Source organism: Humulus lupulus, chromosome 7 (genome assembly GCF_963169125.1).
Source record: "Humulus lupulus chromosome 7, drHumLupu1.1, whole genome shotgun sequence".
NCBI classification, from domain to species: Eukaryota; Viridiplantae; Streptophyta; class Magnoliopsida; order Rosales; family Cannabaceae; genus Humulus; species Humulus lupulus.
In genome coordinates this window covers 49516644-49535344 of record NC_084799.1, presented here as the reverse complement: position 1 = coordinate 49535344, position 18701 = coordinate 49516644, and the positions used below count along the sequence as shown (strand labels likewise).

General features: G+C 35.0%; 1 pseudogene; it reads right to left on the bottom strand.

Annotated features, from left to right (window-relative positions):
* Positions 1–6521: 6521 nt before the first annotated feature.
* Positions 6522–9668, bottom strand: LOC133791676 (uncharacterized; annotated as a pseudogene).
* Positions 9669–18701: the final 9033 nt, after the last annotated feature.

Below are 18701 nucleotides of genomic sequence, written 5' to 3'. Positions count from 1 at the left end.
TAAAGTAAAGTGAAGAATGGATTACGTCAAGAGCAAAGGACACATATGCTTTGCGACACGATTATTAATAAAGACATATGTTAGGGAGCTTACTCCATGAAATTATCTTGCGAGGTGATGTTGTTAACTAGATAGATACGTGCAGTAGTAGAGGAGCACACAAGGTGGACACGCCACAACATTTGGTAGCAAACATCAGCAAAAACCTCGATGGAGTAAATGGAGACTACGGAGGCGAAGAGGCGAGCAAATCCACGATAACATAGTTCAACATAGAGGACAATGTCAAGCTACGAATTGACACAACAATGAGGATAAGTAATGAGTTGCGACATGACAAAAATAAGACAAAGGCTACTAGTATAGACTAAGGATTTCCAGGGACAACAAGATAGTTAGCAATCCTAAAGATGGATTTGGTGGGACATGGTTTAGAAGACACAAACTTTAGACACCATGACCTAGGCTGACTTTGTACAAGGTTTCAGCAAAAAGTACTTCAATGCTATAGTACTAGCAACTAGAGCTAATGATTTTTTGACACTTACACAAGGTAGTCCTCCAGTCACAAAGTATGCCTAGAAGTTTGACAGACAAGCAAGGTTTACATCTGAAATAGTCTCAACAAAAGCCGTGAGAGTTCAAGGATTCTTAAGGGGACTGAAGCCTATGATTGTCAGGGACATCAAAATGACTAGTACAGAGCTAGTTAGCTATGTTGAGATTATGGACAAAGCTTTAGACACTGAGTATATGAAGAGTTGTATATGAAAGTACGATGCTGCAAGGAAAGAGGCCAATAAGAGTAAGATCTTTCAGGAGAGTAACAAGAGGAGGCCTAATAGGGACAAAGTAGTGGCACTAACAAAAGGCCCAAAGTCACATCTCCCAATGGAAATCACAACAACCACAACAGTCGCAATAATGATTAAAACTGTGGGAATCATCGAAGCAATAAAGTTGAGCACCCCAGCTATCCTAAATGCTTGAGATGGCATATTGGAGAATGTCAAGACGACACTAACAAATGTACAAGTGCAGTCAGGCAAGACATCTGAGAAAAGATTGTCCACAATAGAAAGCGGGACAGGATAGTAACAACAATCTGGTGCCAGTAAGGGTTTTCTCCTTAACCCAGAATGAAGCGTCCAACAGCAACACCGTAGTTACAGGTTAACTCCCTATATTTAGTATGATGTGTAGAGTCTTAATTGATTTTGGAGCGACTCATTCTTATGTTTCCATGAATGTGATTGATAGAATGAATATGCCTTGTAAGGTGTTTGAACACACCTTTAGTACATTGTTGCCATCGGGAGATATGATGTTGTCAACTAAGTGGTTACCGTCAACACCTGTAACGGTAAAAGGCAGAAAGTGCCCAACAGATCTCATAGAACTGAGTATACCAGATTATGATGTCATACTTGGCATGGATTGGTTATCCAAACATGGGGCTACGATAGACTGTCGAAAGAAGACCGTAGAGTTCAGGCCAAAGGAAGGAGAGGTCTTTTCCTTTAGAGGCGAAGTAGCGGGTTTTCGAACATCCATAATATCTGCACTGAAAGCACAGAATATGATGCAACATGGTTGTTTGGAATTTCTGACTAGTGCAGTGGATAAGTCTAAGGAGTCAGAATTAAAGCAGAAAATGTGCATATTATTTGTGAATTCTCGGAGGTGTTTCCCGAGGAATTACCAGGACTACCCCTGGACAAAGAAATCGAGTTTGTAATCAAGGTTGCACTAGAAACAACACCGATCTCTAAAGCACCCTAACGAATGTCGCCTGCGGAGTTAAAGGAACTTAAGAACCAGCTACAAGAGTTGTTGGATAAGGGGTTCATAAGACCTAGCTATTCGCCATGGGGAGCACCAGTCTTATTTGAGAAAAAGAAGGACGGGAGTATGAGAATGTGCATTGATTACCGAGAACTCAATAAGGTCACCATTAAGAATAAATATCCTTTGCCTAGGATAGATGAACTTTTTGATCAACTGCAAGGGGCAGCATTATTCTCGAAGATTGATTTGTGAGCCGGGTACAATCAGTTGAAAGTGAAAGAGGGAGACATTCTGAAAATGGCTTTCAAAACTCGCTACGGGAACTATGAATTTTAGTGATGTATTTTGGATTCACTAATGCCCAGCCAACATTTATGGACATGATGAACTGGGTATTTAAGGATTTCTTGGACAAGTTTGTGGTAGTGTTCATAGATGATATCTGTAACGCCCTGGATAGCCAAGACCGTTACACTGTGTGTTTATAAGGTGCCAGACTTGCTAATCAAGTTATTTACGTAAAATCGTGTTACTGAAACAGTAGAGGAACTAGGGTTAAAAGTGTTTTGGTCTCAAAGGTTATATTTTCATTACTAAGCATTGTTTATTTACATGGGATCCCAAAAATGACAGTTTAAAAGCCATTTACAAAAGTTACAAAGTTTAAATACACTGACTGGCCATACTAAGGCAAAAACGAGCAGTTAGGTAGTCCCTGTCCTGGTCCACTCCTCGATCGTGGTGATCGAACAGCTAGCTATGTACATTCCACCTTGGAGCTCTCCACCTCGGGTTTGGTCCAGCCTGCCCTTGCCTTAACCTGCACCACGTAGCACCTGTGAGCCAAGGCCTAGCAAGAAAGAATGATAACATAGTAAGATCAGCAACACTTAACAAATATTTCACAATGCTCAACCAAGAATTCAACATTTCATACATTTATCCAATCAGTAATAACAGTTGTCGTCCAGACAGTCATTCAACTATGTTCATAGCACACCATTCACATTCATAACCAATAGATTGTCATACCCATCAAATAACATTCAGGGTTGGTGCCCTTAGTCGCACCCTCTATTTGGCACACTGTCTTCGGCTCAATAGAGCCGGCCCCAGTGTAATACTCACTGACTCTGGCCAGCTTAACCAAGCTCAGTGATAAACAAGCTGCCTCAGCTCCCAGTGGCTGAGCCGCGCCCCAGTGCGCAAATAATGATTCCGACACCCTTAGGCCGGTAATCGCATGTCCCATGGCATAATAACACCATCTCACGACATGATATACAAATATTGGGAACACTTAGTCCCATCATGACCACATGGTTAATCACATTTACATAATAATACATACCAACATAGGGAACACTTAGTCCCAACCTAACCACATACTCAGGTGCAGCTTTCTTACCTTTCAATTCACTGGTTTCCGATGCCACGAAGCCGCGAGCACGGTCCTCTACCTCGAGCCTCTCCAAAGTCCTAATCACAACACAAATACAATATTCTTTGTCATTAACCAATCCAAGACTACCTTCCCGGAACCCAATCCACACTCTCGGAACCCCCAAAACCTTAGAACAACACCCCGGAGACATCTCCCGAACCCCCGGAGCAAAGGCCAAAAATTGCCAAATGTGACACCCTGAAATTAACCTTGTGCCGCGGCACCACATTCCTTGTGCCGCAGCACCCACCTCCAGAGACCCCTAGGCCGCGGCAAGCAAAATCCGTGCCGCGGCACACCATCGCAGACCCAGATTTCTGGGTTTTTCCTTCGCGTTTTTCCCCAGCCTAACTCACTCCAACTCACCCCAACTTCATACCCAAGCCCCAAAACTCATTTGAAACCTCACATAGATCAACCAACAACTTATAAACACTATAACCCAGCTTAACTACACAATCACCCACAGAATTCATACCTAAATTCAAACTCTAACACCTAAGCTGAAACTTGAGAAAGGTACAAACCAGGCCCCTAAATCTTTAAACCATAGCAGCTATGAAATTGCAAACATACTTAATACCCTTACCTCAAACAGAAATTCGACCTGAGCTTCCTCCAATCCAAGCTTGAGCTGAATTCCACCTTAACAAACCAGCTGAACTCCATACAAGAAAAACCATGGCTATCTCTCAATTCTTTCAAAAACCAAATTCAGAACTTAACAAAACAGAGACCAATCCCTTACCTCAGTATAAACCTTGATATATGCTTGATTCCACCTCCTTAAGCCCTTCTCTAGCCTCAAGGAACTCAGCTCAGTTCCTCTCCCACCTTGCCTCTTAGGTTCTTGATTCTCCCTTTCCTTCTTGACCTTTCTAGCCTTCCAAGACTTAACTTCAGCTTTACTTAGCATAATAAATCGTACATATCTTTTTCCCTCAGCCAAAGACTCTATATTACTGCCAAAAGACCTTTTTAACCTTCCTCAAATATCCTTTTCTAACTAAGCCTCAAGGGTACACTTGTCTTTTCACCAGCTTTGCAATTCTACCACTTTCCCCATAAAACTTGTTACTCTCTATAGTTACTAATAGTTACACAGGTTACCAAATTACCAGTTACCACTATCTAGCTTTCTAGGACCGTCTCGGCACGTGCATCACACTAGTATCACAGCACCCACGTGGTACGATTCACACATCATAATTATCACATAATATAATTCACATAGTCATATAACATGCTTAAAATCATAATCTTGCATCTTAATCATAATCATAACACATTATTCTCATCATGCCCTCCTGGCACACTAATCAAGGCCCTTAAGCCTTATTAGTGAATTTGGGTCGTTACAATATCCTTATTTACTCGAAGACCAAGGAGGAGCACAAGGAGCATTTGAGGTTGACTCTGAAAAGATTCCAAGAACATAAGCTAGACAGTAAGTTCTCTAAATGTGAGTTTTGGCTGGAACAGGTAACTTTCCTAGGGCATATAGTGTCCAAGAATGGAATAGCAGTAGACCCATCAAAGATCGAGGCCATTAGAGACTGGCCCCAGCCAAAGAATGCCTCAGAAGTTCAAAGCTTCTTAGGATTGGTGGGTTACTATAGGAAGTTTGTTGAGGGTTCTCAAAGATCGCAACACCATTGACCAACTTAACTCACAAGCATCAGAAATTTTCATGGACAGAGAAATGTGAAGAAAGCTTTCAGACCATGAAGGATAAGTTGATTTCTGCGCCTATCTTTTTCCCACTGAGGGCGGGAAATTTGTAGTGTATTGTGACGCATCAAAGAACAGTTTGCAATGCGTGTTGATGCAAGATGGGAAGGTGGTAGCTTATGCTTCTAGACAACTCAAGGATTATGAGCAACGTTATCCCACCCATGACCTTGAATTGGCAGCAGTAGTGCTCACATTAAAGATATGTTGACATCACCTGTATGGAGACAAGTGTGAGATATACACCGACCACAATAGTCTGAAATACTTTTTCACACAAAAGGAACTGAATATGAGGCAGCCAAGGTGGATTGGAATTAGTGAAGGACTACGATTGTGAGATTCTATACCACCCAGGCAAGGCCAATGTGGTTGTAGATGCTCTGAGTAGGCAGGGAAATGGGAATGTCTCAGCACTACGTACAACAGAGATGCCTCTTCAGAAAGATATCATAAATGCCGGCATTGAAATTGTGATGGGAAGTTTAGCGAACCTCACATTGCAATCCTCCCTATTAGAACAAATTCGAGAAGGACAGAAATTGGATGAAGCCTTAGTGAAACAAGAGGCTTTGGTACAAGAAGGTGGCAGCAGCGATTTCACAATGTCTAATGGTGGATTGCTGAGATACAAGGACAGGATTTGCGTGCCTGACAATGCTGAAATTAAGGAAAGTATTATGAAAGAAGCGCACACAACGTTTTATTCCTTGCACCCAGGGTCCACAAAAATGTACCAAGACCTTAAGGCATTATATTGGTGGCATGGAATGAAGAGGGACATTGCTGAGTTTTTTGCTAGATGTTTGACATGCCAGCAAGTCAAAGTGGAACACTAGAGGCCATCAGGGTTGCTTCAACCGCTCTACATTCCTGAATGGAAATATTAGGATATACAATGGATTTTGTGGTAGGGTTGCCTAGAACCACCAAGCAGCACGACTCATTGTGGGTGATAGTAGATAGACTCACTAAGTCTGCCCATTTTCTGCCAGTCAAGACCACATACTCAGCGGATCAATATGCTAACTTGTATGTTAGTGAGATAGTGAGACTTCATGCGGTGCCAAAGTCGATAATTTCTGATCGTGGGTCAGTTTTCACATCGAACTTTTGGAAAGGGCTACAGAGAGCTATAGGATCAAGACTAAAGTTTAGCACTGCCTTTCATCCTTAGACTGATGGCCAGTCTGAGAGGACCATTCAGATTTTAGAAGACATGTTGAGGTGCTGTGCTTTGGACTTTTCAGAGCCTTGGAACCGATATTTACCCCTAATGGAGTTCTCATATAATAACAGTTACCAATCTACTATTGGGATGGCTCCCTATGAGATGCTTTATGGGCGTAAGTGTAGATCTCTCCAATAACAGTAGTCAGTCTGGTTCCAAAGAGAGTTTGAAGAAGTGTGTTAGTTCCTTCAACAAACAGTAGAGTCTGTACTACTCTGACTTTATCACCCTAATGAAATTTTATTTTTCAAAGATGGTTCATAAAATCATTAACAAAGTTTCAACTTTGATACATAATAAAATCCAAAAACTTGACTTTATCAGTGTCTATATACACGACATAGATGAAGAATATGAAGGGAGAATAATACAGACCTGATTTCTCACACTTGGCGCAGTCGTCCAGTGCTGAGGATTTGGTATTGCTGTTGTACTATCACTTATGAAAGTTAATGTAGCTAATTCTTGTTGTACATAAGCTGTTATCAATGGTGGTGCTTCTCTCATTACCCATAATAAAAAGGTTGAGGGGATTGATGAAGCTAGAAGCACACAAAAGTGAATAAAACAAATCAACAGACAATTTACCAATTCTCCCAAGAGCATTTTACTAGAGAGAAGAACAATCTTTTAACCATGTTCAACCTGTAAGAGTTATTATTTATTATCAACAAGAAAATTTACATCTAACTCTGCTAATCAATGCTTAACTCCAAGTAATCATTAGGGGGGCTAAGGAGAGATCTAACAATAGAACCTTGGCAATCTATATGTTTTGGAAGTTCCATTTGTTTCTATATGTTTTGTCATTACATTTTTTTTCTTGAATAAAATGAAAATAAAACCTGAAGAAACCCTCTTGGTTGGTCAAGAGTTCTTAATATAAAATGGGAATTTCTTTCGATACAAACTTCTAGCAGGAAATTTGTAATGGATAATCTCAAGAAAATATAATAGTGAAGCAAATGTCCTAACAAAACACTTGAGGATTTGTCTAGTCACATCTATAAAACTGCTAAAGATGCAACCATTACCACATGAGATAAAAATATTCTAATGTAGAGAGAAGAATGATAGCATAGAATCTTCTCAGTCGAAGAATATAGTGGCCAAAATTACTTTGTGTTTATGTAAAACCATCAATTGAATAAAGGTCAACTCATTAACTGAATTTGGAAGGGTTAGTTAGCATTACATACCTAAAAAGTAATACACAATTAGAAGAGATATACAACCACCATTCACTTCCTGGTCATGCCAGTGATAAAGCATCTGCAATTTTTTTTAAAAAAATTACGAGAAATGAACTGCTAGAGATCAATTAGACCGAGTTAGATGTTTGAATGAAAAATGAATGGCATTACATGCCCTATAGATAGGAACTTATAGGAATGTCAGTTAACAAAGCCACAAAAGCATTAGAAGTGAAACATATAACACAAACAACAGCTAAACCCGCAACTTGCAAACCCAAAGTTACATTCATTCAGCACAACTTAACAGCTTTCATGAAAAAAAAAACATGGAAAGTGCTCATAAAAAGGTTTTCAATTTATATGCCAAAAAACAAACCTTTTGAGCAATCTTATATCTGGATAAAGTTGAAAAGTAAAGCATGTTTAGCATCAGAGATGGCAAAACTCAAAGTAGCTAAGAAAGAAGGTAATATTATATTAAGAATGAATTGGAAAAAAGTACCTTCCAAAGCTCTGAAGAAGCTCTTTCAGTTCTGACTTTGCTCATTTTCAGGCATAGTAATATTCCTTGAAAAAAAGAAAGACAAAAAAAAAATTATAACTTGAATAATAATAATAATAATAAAGGACCCAAGTAATTTGTTTTGATCGTAAAAATTATTCACCGCACCACAGAACAGAATAATCAAACAATAATTAGCATGCATTAATTGTAAAAGAAAACATGTGTAAAACAACTTGTGCTTTTCCAATTTCTGAAAAATCAAACATATGGAAAAGTTTCCAAATAGTGACTTCTCCTGAGAGTTCATTATATATAAACACTTTGGCCTTATGATGAAAAATACAAATAACATAATCCATTAAAAATAGACTCTAATGATCATGATTTTATTTTTTCTCTAGGATTTCTTTGGAAGGAATTAAAACCATCAGTTTCTGAGAAAAAATGGGTAACTCAAACTTTCTGAATCAATTGAAACAATCTGAGTCAATATTAACGCCTCAATGTAATAGAGAAAATCAAGGAAGCATCAGTGTTGAATTTGAAATTACATGTGAGGTCCTGTTAATTTGGGGCAAATCCTTTAATTTTGCTTGACATATTTTATTATTTTATTTATTGTAAATGAAATACATCATACTTAAATTGCATATTCTTGTAAATATGGAAGCAAGTGGAATTCCGGTTCTTTTAAGTATTAACCTTTATATTACTTCATTCAACTAAAAATAAGTCAATAGTATCTTGTGAAGTGTAATAAGTTATGACACCATAATACAAAAACTGTGTATTGGGTCATCCCATCAAGCAAAATTAACCAACAATGACCTAATTAGTTCCTACACCGAAACAAAAATTACTAGAAAATGAACAAAACAGATTATAACCAGAACTTCTGACAATTGAAAGCAGATAAACTTGAACGAAAATTTCTTACCATAACAAGCTAGTGCTCCAGCTAATAAAAGCATTGCTCCTGCAAAAACCTCTACATATACCTGTGTAAATCAATAATTTAGGAATTTTTGCATACAATTATAAGAAAAAATTGAAACAATAAAAATGATTGAGCCTTCCGCTATACTGGCTATAATGCCTGGTATGTAACTGTGTTGGAAGCATAGGAAAAAGAGATTCAGCGTAATTATTAACCATTTCATATGTATTCATGTCATAATAAAAAGAAAAACTAAGATCAATTCATAGTCAGGAAAATCTAGACAACATTCTATTATAATACCAAGGAAAGAAAAATACAAAATGTATCGATATGTGCATAGTGCATACCCGAGCCACCACTGTAGAATCAATAGGGTTTTTTCCCATCCCAATCTAGATTATAACAGCACAAGCCAACATTATTGCAATAACTAGAAGAGTTGCATGATAAATTAATAAATACAGAGTTATGCATCTTGATGAAACGTAGTAACACATAACACTTCATTAATTTACTGAAAATATTAATAGACTATTGTACATGCTATTTCCATACCAAAATAACAATTTTCTGGCGACTTCGAACATGAACCAACCGGAAAGGTAAACATCTTCTGTGATTATGATTATCTGCATTTAATGAATTCCGTTCATTAAATGTCTTCTCTAGCAAAGATTCCTCAGCACTGCTTTCTTCATCTTCCTCATCTTCATCATCTGACTGATGGCAGAGATCAACCCTATAGGAAATTTTATTAAGGGGAACAAAAAGGAAACGACAGAGAAGCAAGGGGGCACCACAAATAGTTTATAATAGGCTGATAGCAAAATCATCAATTTGAGAACGAAAATTAGATTTCTTTCTTACATAGATAAAAGATTCTCCCTTGATGATGAACCTAAGAGTTTTAAAACTGCTATTGCTTGTAAGGACAGAAAAAATTGGCTTACAACCATGGATGAGGAGATGAAATCTCTATATGACAATAATACATGGAGTTTAGTAAAAAGGCCTACTGGTTCTAGATTGGTAAGCTGTAAGTGGATTTTCAAGATTAAAAAAGGAATTCCGGGGGTTGAAAGAGGTAGATTCAAGGCTAGGCTTGTTGCTCGTGGGTTCACACAAAGGGAAGGCATTGATTTGAATGATGTTTTTTCTCCAGTTATGAAGCACAGATCTATGTGGCTGAATACATTGCTCTCACTAAGGCAGTTAAAGAAGCTATGTGGCTTGAAGGTATTGCTAAGGAACTGAAGCTACATAATGATGTCATTACTGTTTACTGTGCTAACCAAAGTGCTATACACTTGTCTAAAAATGAAGTGTACCATGAAAGAACAAAACATGTAGATATCAAACTACATTTTGTGAGAGAAGTTATTGCTCAAGGATTGGTGAAAGTTAAGAAGATTCCTACTGAACATAATCCATCTGATATGATTACTAAAGTACTTCCAGGCAGCAAGTTTTATCACTGCTTGGATCTCATTCAATTACAAGATGGATAGGCCCTACGAGGTTATTTGGGCAGTCACTAGTTCAAGTTTAGTTTCTGAACCAAGGAGGAAATTTGTTATATTGGTCCAGGCAACTAACTTCTAACTGTTTCTGTTAAGTTTGTTGGTTCTATTTCTTTACTTGTCATACTTTGCTATATAAGTTTGTATTACTTTAGTTTTTTCACTGGTCGTGAAAAAGAACAAGTTTCATTCTCTAAAATTGTAACATCTTGAGAGGAACAGAGACAAGAGTGTTGTAAAGGTTGTAAAGAGAATTGTATAAGAAATAATCAATAATAGTGGCTGCTCCTTAGATGTAGACTAGTAGCAATTTTGCTCTAGTTCAAACCAAGTAAATTCTGGTGTGTTGTTTCCTATTATTTTGTTATTCTTTGTTTTACTGTTATTTGTTTGATCAATTTTTTTGGTCTTTAAATTTGTATCTTGATTAAAGCTTTTGTTTTGTGGTGTTCTTCCTGATATACTTGGCACAACAAAAACTATCTCTTTTTCAAGTTCCTCTACCAGAAACTGAAAAATGATGAGAAACAATAGCCCCCAATAGCACAGAAAGATGGGGAGAGACCTTTATTTTTATAGATCATCTTTTGTAACAAAGTAGAGTCTCTTTATTTCTCATCAATTTTTTTTAACTTAAGCCTCAAAAGTTAAATAAAGTTGTAATATAACAAAGATAATTTTCAAGTATAATTTAAGCCTCAAAAGTTGCAGATAGTGCTAATCATAAGGTATTGATATTAGAGTGTCTAATGCTCAGATGGACAATTCTTTAAAACCAGAAACATTGAAACAAAGTTGTGTCATGCAACTCATATAAAAACAGAATCACTTAAATTGAACATTTATAGCATAAGAAAGAAAATGAATTGATGATATTGTTCGTGAATAGTTCAATTATATAAGACAAGAAGACCAAATTCAAACCATAGGCCAATATGTGATTGCAAATGGCTAGGGCCATGTTACTGAGTTGTTATCTTTTTGGATAGTAAAATGTCTTATGATAACAAATGACTCTGTACATGAATATTAATGCTTTCCTTAGTTTCTTCTTCTTTAGACTATAAGTATCTAACTTTAAAATGTTTCTATATCTTGGTTCCCACCATCATTCCAATTACCAAAAGTAAAAAAAAAAAAAAAATCAAGCATTCCTATCTACAGCAACAAAATTCTCAGTGATATATTTGAACTCAATTAAACTTTCTCTTGTATATAAATATATATATATATACACATTTTTATACCAAGGGCATTGAGCATTAATGATATTGATTTATATGCCTAAAAGAAATTATGTCCTATAGCAAAATAATGTTCTGGCAGAGAAATTAAGTATACAGAAAACAAACCTAATCCCCTAGAAGTCGCAAACTGAAAATGTTAAGTGATTGTCTTTCCATATCTTAGACACCCATATAGTTACATAATCTTCATTCTTTACAGCCATTTGAATCTCCGAACAAGCCATAAATCACCAACCTAAAAAGTAGATTTCTTCATTATATTAAAAAATAAAAATAACTAGTCCTACTTGAGAAAATGGATAACTAGAGTAGATTTGTTACTGGACGAGGACACACAATCCCTGGTACTGCCAGGTATGTCTATCCACTTTTGAATACAGGATCTTTCATATGTCTGCAAAAAGGTTAGATAATTAAAATTAAAATGATTGTCAATATACACATGTTATAATCTGTGAAGGCAGTGGCAAAAAATTATGACAATTGTTGAACAAAAATGATGAGAATAATTATTTATAAAGCAGCTGAAATGAATAACAGATGCTTTTCCAAAAAGCTTTGCTCAACAATAATTGCAACCCTTTAATTTCAGTAGCAACACAGGTCAAACAAAAAAATTGTAATTATGAAAGCAAACCAGTGACAGAAACTCACACAAAACATCATGTGCAGATATCCACCTTTTGGGATCTCGAATAAGCATTTTCCTTACTAAATCTTTGGCACCTTTAGAAATACTAGGCCATGGGTCTGTTGAAAAGTCTAGGTCACCATGTAATACTTCTTCAAATATCCCTTGCTTGCTCTCTATTGAAACCAAGGGGAAAGAGAAAAGGTCACAAAATACACATACAGAGACACAAATAGAAACACAGATACTAAATACAACAATGACTAACAAGAAGCATCTTTAAAAATCCTACCAGCCCAAAATGGAGGCACTCCACTTAACACTAAATCACTAAATCTCTCTCCTGCAAATGGGAATTGAAAAATAAAAATAGATTTTTTATTAGCTTCTCATACAAATTATGGATCAGATCTAGTTCTATGTTGTGTTAAACAAGCACAACAATGCATCATATAGCCGGAGAATAGCTTTCCATTAACAGTTGCAGTCATTAAATAACCCTTGCAAGTTGCATACAGAACAAGGAAAAAAGAAAGTGTTATTAAGGCCTTTTTAATAATGTTATGTTATGAAGACATAAAAGTAACAGAGTTTTCTGGACATTACAAGTGGGAATCCCCTTACAAAGAGCCCAAGACCCACAACAGAAACCAGTAGCATGATTATAATAGGACTAAATAAGCTATTTATGAAGAAATTTTTGCTCTTTTGGCTAGACTATACGCAGATATTTTTCTTTTCATAATGTAAAAATTTTATTTTCTTATTCTTTGTAGCATTTCTAATTTCTAATTCATGTTGATTGCAACTTATAGTTTAGTCCCTTCACTTATCTTTTTTATTCTCTCTTTTCAATCTGAATATGATTCAAACCACTTGTAAAAAAAATTGACTGAAATTAATTGTATATTTATATAAATAATTTTTACACAAACATAATTCATTATATGTATAGTTTCATGATTCCATCCTTGAAACAAAGAGTGCAATAAATATTAAATCAGTAGACTTCAGCTATTGATGTATAGTGCAATAATTCATTATATGTATAGTTCATGATACTCAATAACTTCAGATTTTGATTTTTCAATTTGATCTCTCACTAAGAGGTAGGCTTGGGAAGAGGAAATACATGCTACATTCTTCAATTTTCTCTGTCCATTTGCGAGAAGAGTTAGCATTAGTGAAATGATATTTTAAAGTAATAAAACCAGCACACACAAAAGACTAGTTATACATTAAAGTGACCTGCAAGTTAGATAAGTGCTGCAATATATGTACTCTCTCTTCATGATCATGTACCAGAATGCATGGAAAATCAAACTCGCTACTGTTAGAAGCCTTTTTTGTGCATTAATGGTACTCACATACCTTGATCTAGAGTGAAGAACAATCAAAGTTTGTCAGAAGCCATTTATGTGCATTCATGTTAAATGAGTCAGCTTCTTCAACACCATCAATGTAGTGGGAATATTCTGGACATATACAAGCACTTCCAGCATATTCAGCATCCACATGGAACCACATTCCATGGCTCTAAAATGGCCACATTACAACTACTGTAAGACTGTGTAAACATTTAGTTTTCTTTATTCTAATTATCTGAACTTTTCAATTGTCCCAAGTGACCTAAGTTGGCATTATCCATGTTTTGTTTTAGATGTTAGGAAATGAAATATATATGCTCAGTTAGTTGCAGAGGAAAACAAACGAAATTACCAACTAAGACCAGAAAAAGCAAATATACTTACCAAAAAATTATCGAGGTCTTGACGGTCATGGTGGGAATAGTATTATCTAAGCACATATAGTTTCTCACAAACCATACTCCTTTACTCATTCGAAGATATTCAAAATATACTTACTAGTTACTTAGAAGATATTCAAAGTCATCCATAAAAATAAAAATAAAAGAGTCAAACTTATCAAAGTGAAAAAGGGCACTGAGTTTTAAAGTGGGAAATTGATCAAATATACAATTCATAGAGGAGTGCTTAAAGACCACAGATGACACTAGAGGGTCAACAAAAACTCATCTAAGCACAAGCTCATGTACAACTACTCTTCAGAATGGTGCTTGTTAAAAGACTAAAAAATCTTCTAAATCTAGCTGGGTATTTCTACAATGAAACATTCTTTAATCTCCTCCATAACTATACATAATAAAACATGACATCTCAATTTAAAGTATTACTAAATTAACTACATACAAGAAACATTTGGACAAGATATTTCAGCAATAGTAGCCTCATCAGCAGTAACACATACAGACACATACACATATTTTGAAAATCAAACTACATTTACCATTGTATAGCTCACATATATCATTTTAAAAATTAAACCATTGTCCCAAAATTATCAACATCTGCCAAGTTGATGGTATGGTAGTAATAACCTGATATGCCAGAAATCAAAATCTACTCTCCACAGTCTACACAAGTAGAAAAATAAATGTATTCAAATGAGGGATGCTAAATTTCACTTTCCCAATTGCCCAAAACAGAAGCCACCACAACATAGAAACTTCCAAAAAAAAAAAAAAGAACCAAATGTCAAATAAATTGGTCTTTGATATACCTTGCCACAACATAGAAACTTCCAAAAAAAAAAATAAGAACCAAATGTCAAAATTGATCGGTTTCATCCCAGAAAACTAAAGAAAAAAACAAATATACCTTGCCCCAACCAAAGTCGTCGCTGCAAAGCCTGTTTCCATGAAGCTCGAAGCCCCCGACGAAGCCTGTCGCCACATCGATTGTCGGGGCAAAAGTCATCTTGAGCGGCTGGAGGATAGTACAGCTGCTAGTTCTCACGCGTTGTAGCCATCCGCAGTCGTCCCCGAGTCCCTAAGTCCTGGCCCTTTGCAGCTGTGCCAATCGAGCCCGCCCTGCCTGCACCGATCGAGCCCCACCAGACTTCTGCCAACGTCTCGATGATAGATGAACTCCAAAAAAAAAAGAGAGATGAGGAGGTGGTTCGGTCCGAGAGAGGAGGAGGAGGAGGCAGTGATAAGGTTGAGTCAATGGGTATAGCAGGAAGAGAAAGGAAAATGGGACGGGAAAATGGGTATAGCATGAAGGAAAATGAGACAGAGAGAGAAAGAGATGAAAATGGGAGTCTACTGTACATAATAGGGAAAAGACTTAGGCATTTACTTTACACTTTGCCGCTTTTTTTTTTTTCACTTTGCCGCGTGTTACTTTACTGATTTACTTTATATATATATATACTATAATACTTTTTTAAATGTATTATAATGATGTGTTATTGAAAGGGGGTTTTGTTGTAGTGATAGTGTTTATTTTGTATATTGATTTCCCATTTTGTGCAACAAAGTTTATGGAATTTTCTTCTTCAAATATCTTCTTTCATCTTAAATATCATGTATTTTGGATTGTTAGCATATTTACACTTTGTTCTTCATTAGTGCAAAAACATAATATTCTTTGTGTAAGATGTGTCATTAAATTGTACACATCCATGCTTAGAACAAAAATATTATGTTTTGCCTTATAAATAATGTTCATTGATTTATTTTTTATTTCATTAGATTGATTTACACTAAATGCTTTGAAATTATAATTTTGAAAAGTAAAGAAAAATCTTATCTCTTTAGAAGAAATTTGTGCTTAAAATTATAACTCTATTTGGAAAATGATAGTTTGATTTATTTTAACTATCACTAAAACTTGGGAATCAATGTACTTATAAATATTATTGAACTTATATTTTGTGGATTCTAATCCTTAATAATCTTATTTTACCATCTTGATTTCTACTTTTAATTTATTGTCTTTTATTTTATTTTTATTGTTGCAAATTTTCATCAATCTTTGGAGCTAGGCTAGAATTTATTAATTTTGATTTAAAGTAGTTTTCTTTTCGATTTTAGAAAACTAATTTGGGTTTGATCTCGTGCTTACACGAACACTATATTCCATATACGATTCGTGTGCTTGCGAGTTATAAATATTTAAAACATACCCGTTTTTGGGTCCATCACAAGGACTACATTAAAAATAATAGAAATTAACTGAGTTCTTCATTGTAGTATTAACATCCAATAAAGTAAAATAAAACATAATTAAAAAAGAAAGAAGAAAGAAAAACTCTAAAGCGATCCATTCATCTCTCTACTGAGATTCGAGTCGTCCTCTCCAAGGTTAGGGCTATGAAAAACAAGATTATTATGACAAAAATCGCATTAAAATACAAAACTCTACATTATCCCCACGTGAAATGAACAAAATCCCTTCATTTAAAATCTGCAGAATTCCTCATTTTCCAGCATAGTAGCGCAATCGAGATACTCCATTAAAAATCCAGTTTCAACTGGTGTTTGTCTTTTTGTCGATTTTTCACCTCTTTTCGTTCCAAAGCATCTTGAATCCTTAAAATCCTAAAAAAAAAACCAAAACAAGCGTAAAATATAACAAAATTAACCTAACTGACTAATACACTACTTAAAAAGACACACTAAAACGAGTCTAAAACTTGTTTATCAAACTCCCCAAAACATACCATTTACTCGTCCTTGAGTAGAGAACATAGAAGAAAAACAAAACCAACTCTAAAAACTTAAAACAACCAACACAAACAAATCAAGCCGACAACAACAATTCAAGCCTCAAAATATTATGAATAACATGCTTATATAATCTTCAAGAAAATCAACCAATAATCTAGAATTTCAGTCAAAATATTCTTCCAACTTACTTAGGTCCAATAAAAATAAAATTTCTCCTAATCATAATTAATAAATAAAATGTATTTGAATTAATTCATGCTCACCAAAAAATATTTCATTACAATCCATCAATCAATCATTATCTCATAGGCTTGCTATAACTACTAATCTCCACTAATGTAGACAACACATTCTCAAGAATTAATTGGACTTTCATGGCTTATAATTGAACGACTTAAGTAAAGATAGAATATATAGTTATTTAGGCACAAATATATTACAAGCACACAAAACAATCAAACCACTCTTTTAACAATCTTACAAACATAAGAACAATATCAAGTTTCCCATTCTTTCTTGTTTTGAGAGAGAATTCATAAACATATATTTTTTTCATTATTCTCTAATTATACTATATACACTCTCCCAAACTTATTTCTTTGTATTTTCAATTGGTGTGTAGTTCATTTTCAATTTTCTTTTTCATTTTACTTTACTAAAACTTAGATTCGAGAATATCAAGAACAGAAACAAGAATTGATAAAACTAACAATTAACAAATAACCAAAACAAATAAAATCAATTTAATTCAATGGAAGTATAGCTAGGGTATTTAATTTCATCATCTATCCAATTTATTACTTCGTCAATACAATTTTCACTATTTTTTCTCTTATTGTGATAGCGGATTTAATAACACAATCTATATTCTTACTAGGATATATAAATCTCTCAACCTACATGAAAAATTTCTATATCTCTGTTGTAAAACGCCCTTAACTAGTACTTAATAAAACATTCACATTTTCAATGGTTTGTAATAGAAAGCCACTTATTATAAAAGGTTTCAGTGGGGTCTTGCTTAAAACATGCAAGTTGGGCCCAAAAGTTCAAAAAGAAAATATCAGTTTTATGAAAGTTCTAAAACAAACAAAAGTTTAAGTCCCACTGACAATTTTAAGAAAATCCCATTAAACATAAAATTATTAAAAATGGCATTTAACGTTGATCGTTTCTCGACCATAGGATGCCCCACGCCATACACACCAGTACGACAAAACTCCCCACATCACCACGTGTGCCACAGAGAAACCTATTTGCTACCTGGAAGGGAAAGTAAGGGGGTGAGCTAAAAGGCCAGTAAGGAAGTACAACAAAAAAGCAAGTAAGATACAACAAATTACAAACACTATCATTCATCTTTATACATCATAGCATCATCATAAAATTGGCATCAATATCATAAACATAAATATCCACGTCAACATAATGCCACCATCATATCATAAACATCATAACAAAATCACCAACATCACCAAACATCATAACATAATCATAAACAATTCCTTGTGAACATGGCCTGCTAACTTGTCCATGTGTAGTCCACTAAATTTTTTTTTTAGTTTATGAAATTTTGTGTGTTTTATTTTATTATAGTGTTAAGTGTGATAATTTTTTTTATTTAAATGTTGTTTATTTTATTTAGTTGTTTTCTGTTTTATTTAATTGTTTGTTATTTTATTTAATTATTAGAATTGTTTGTAGAATTTTTGTGAAATTATTTGTTAAATGATATTTATTTATTTTTATTTTAAAAATGTGATTATGAGAGATTTGGTTGAATGCACTAAGGTGCATGACAGATAGTGGTGTACCCTAGTGATTTAGTGTGTGCTAGTGCATGGTAGCATGGTACACATGTGTAGATTTTCTACACACTTTATATTTCCTTATATTAGATTTTATTTGATTTAATTGATAAAAAAAATAATAATATG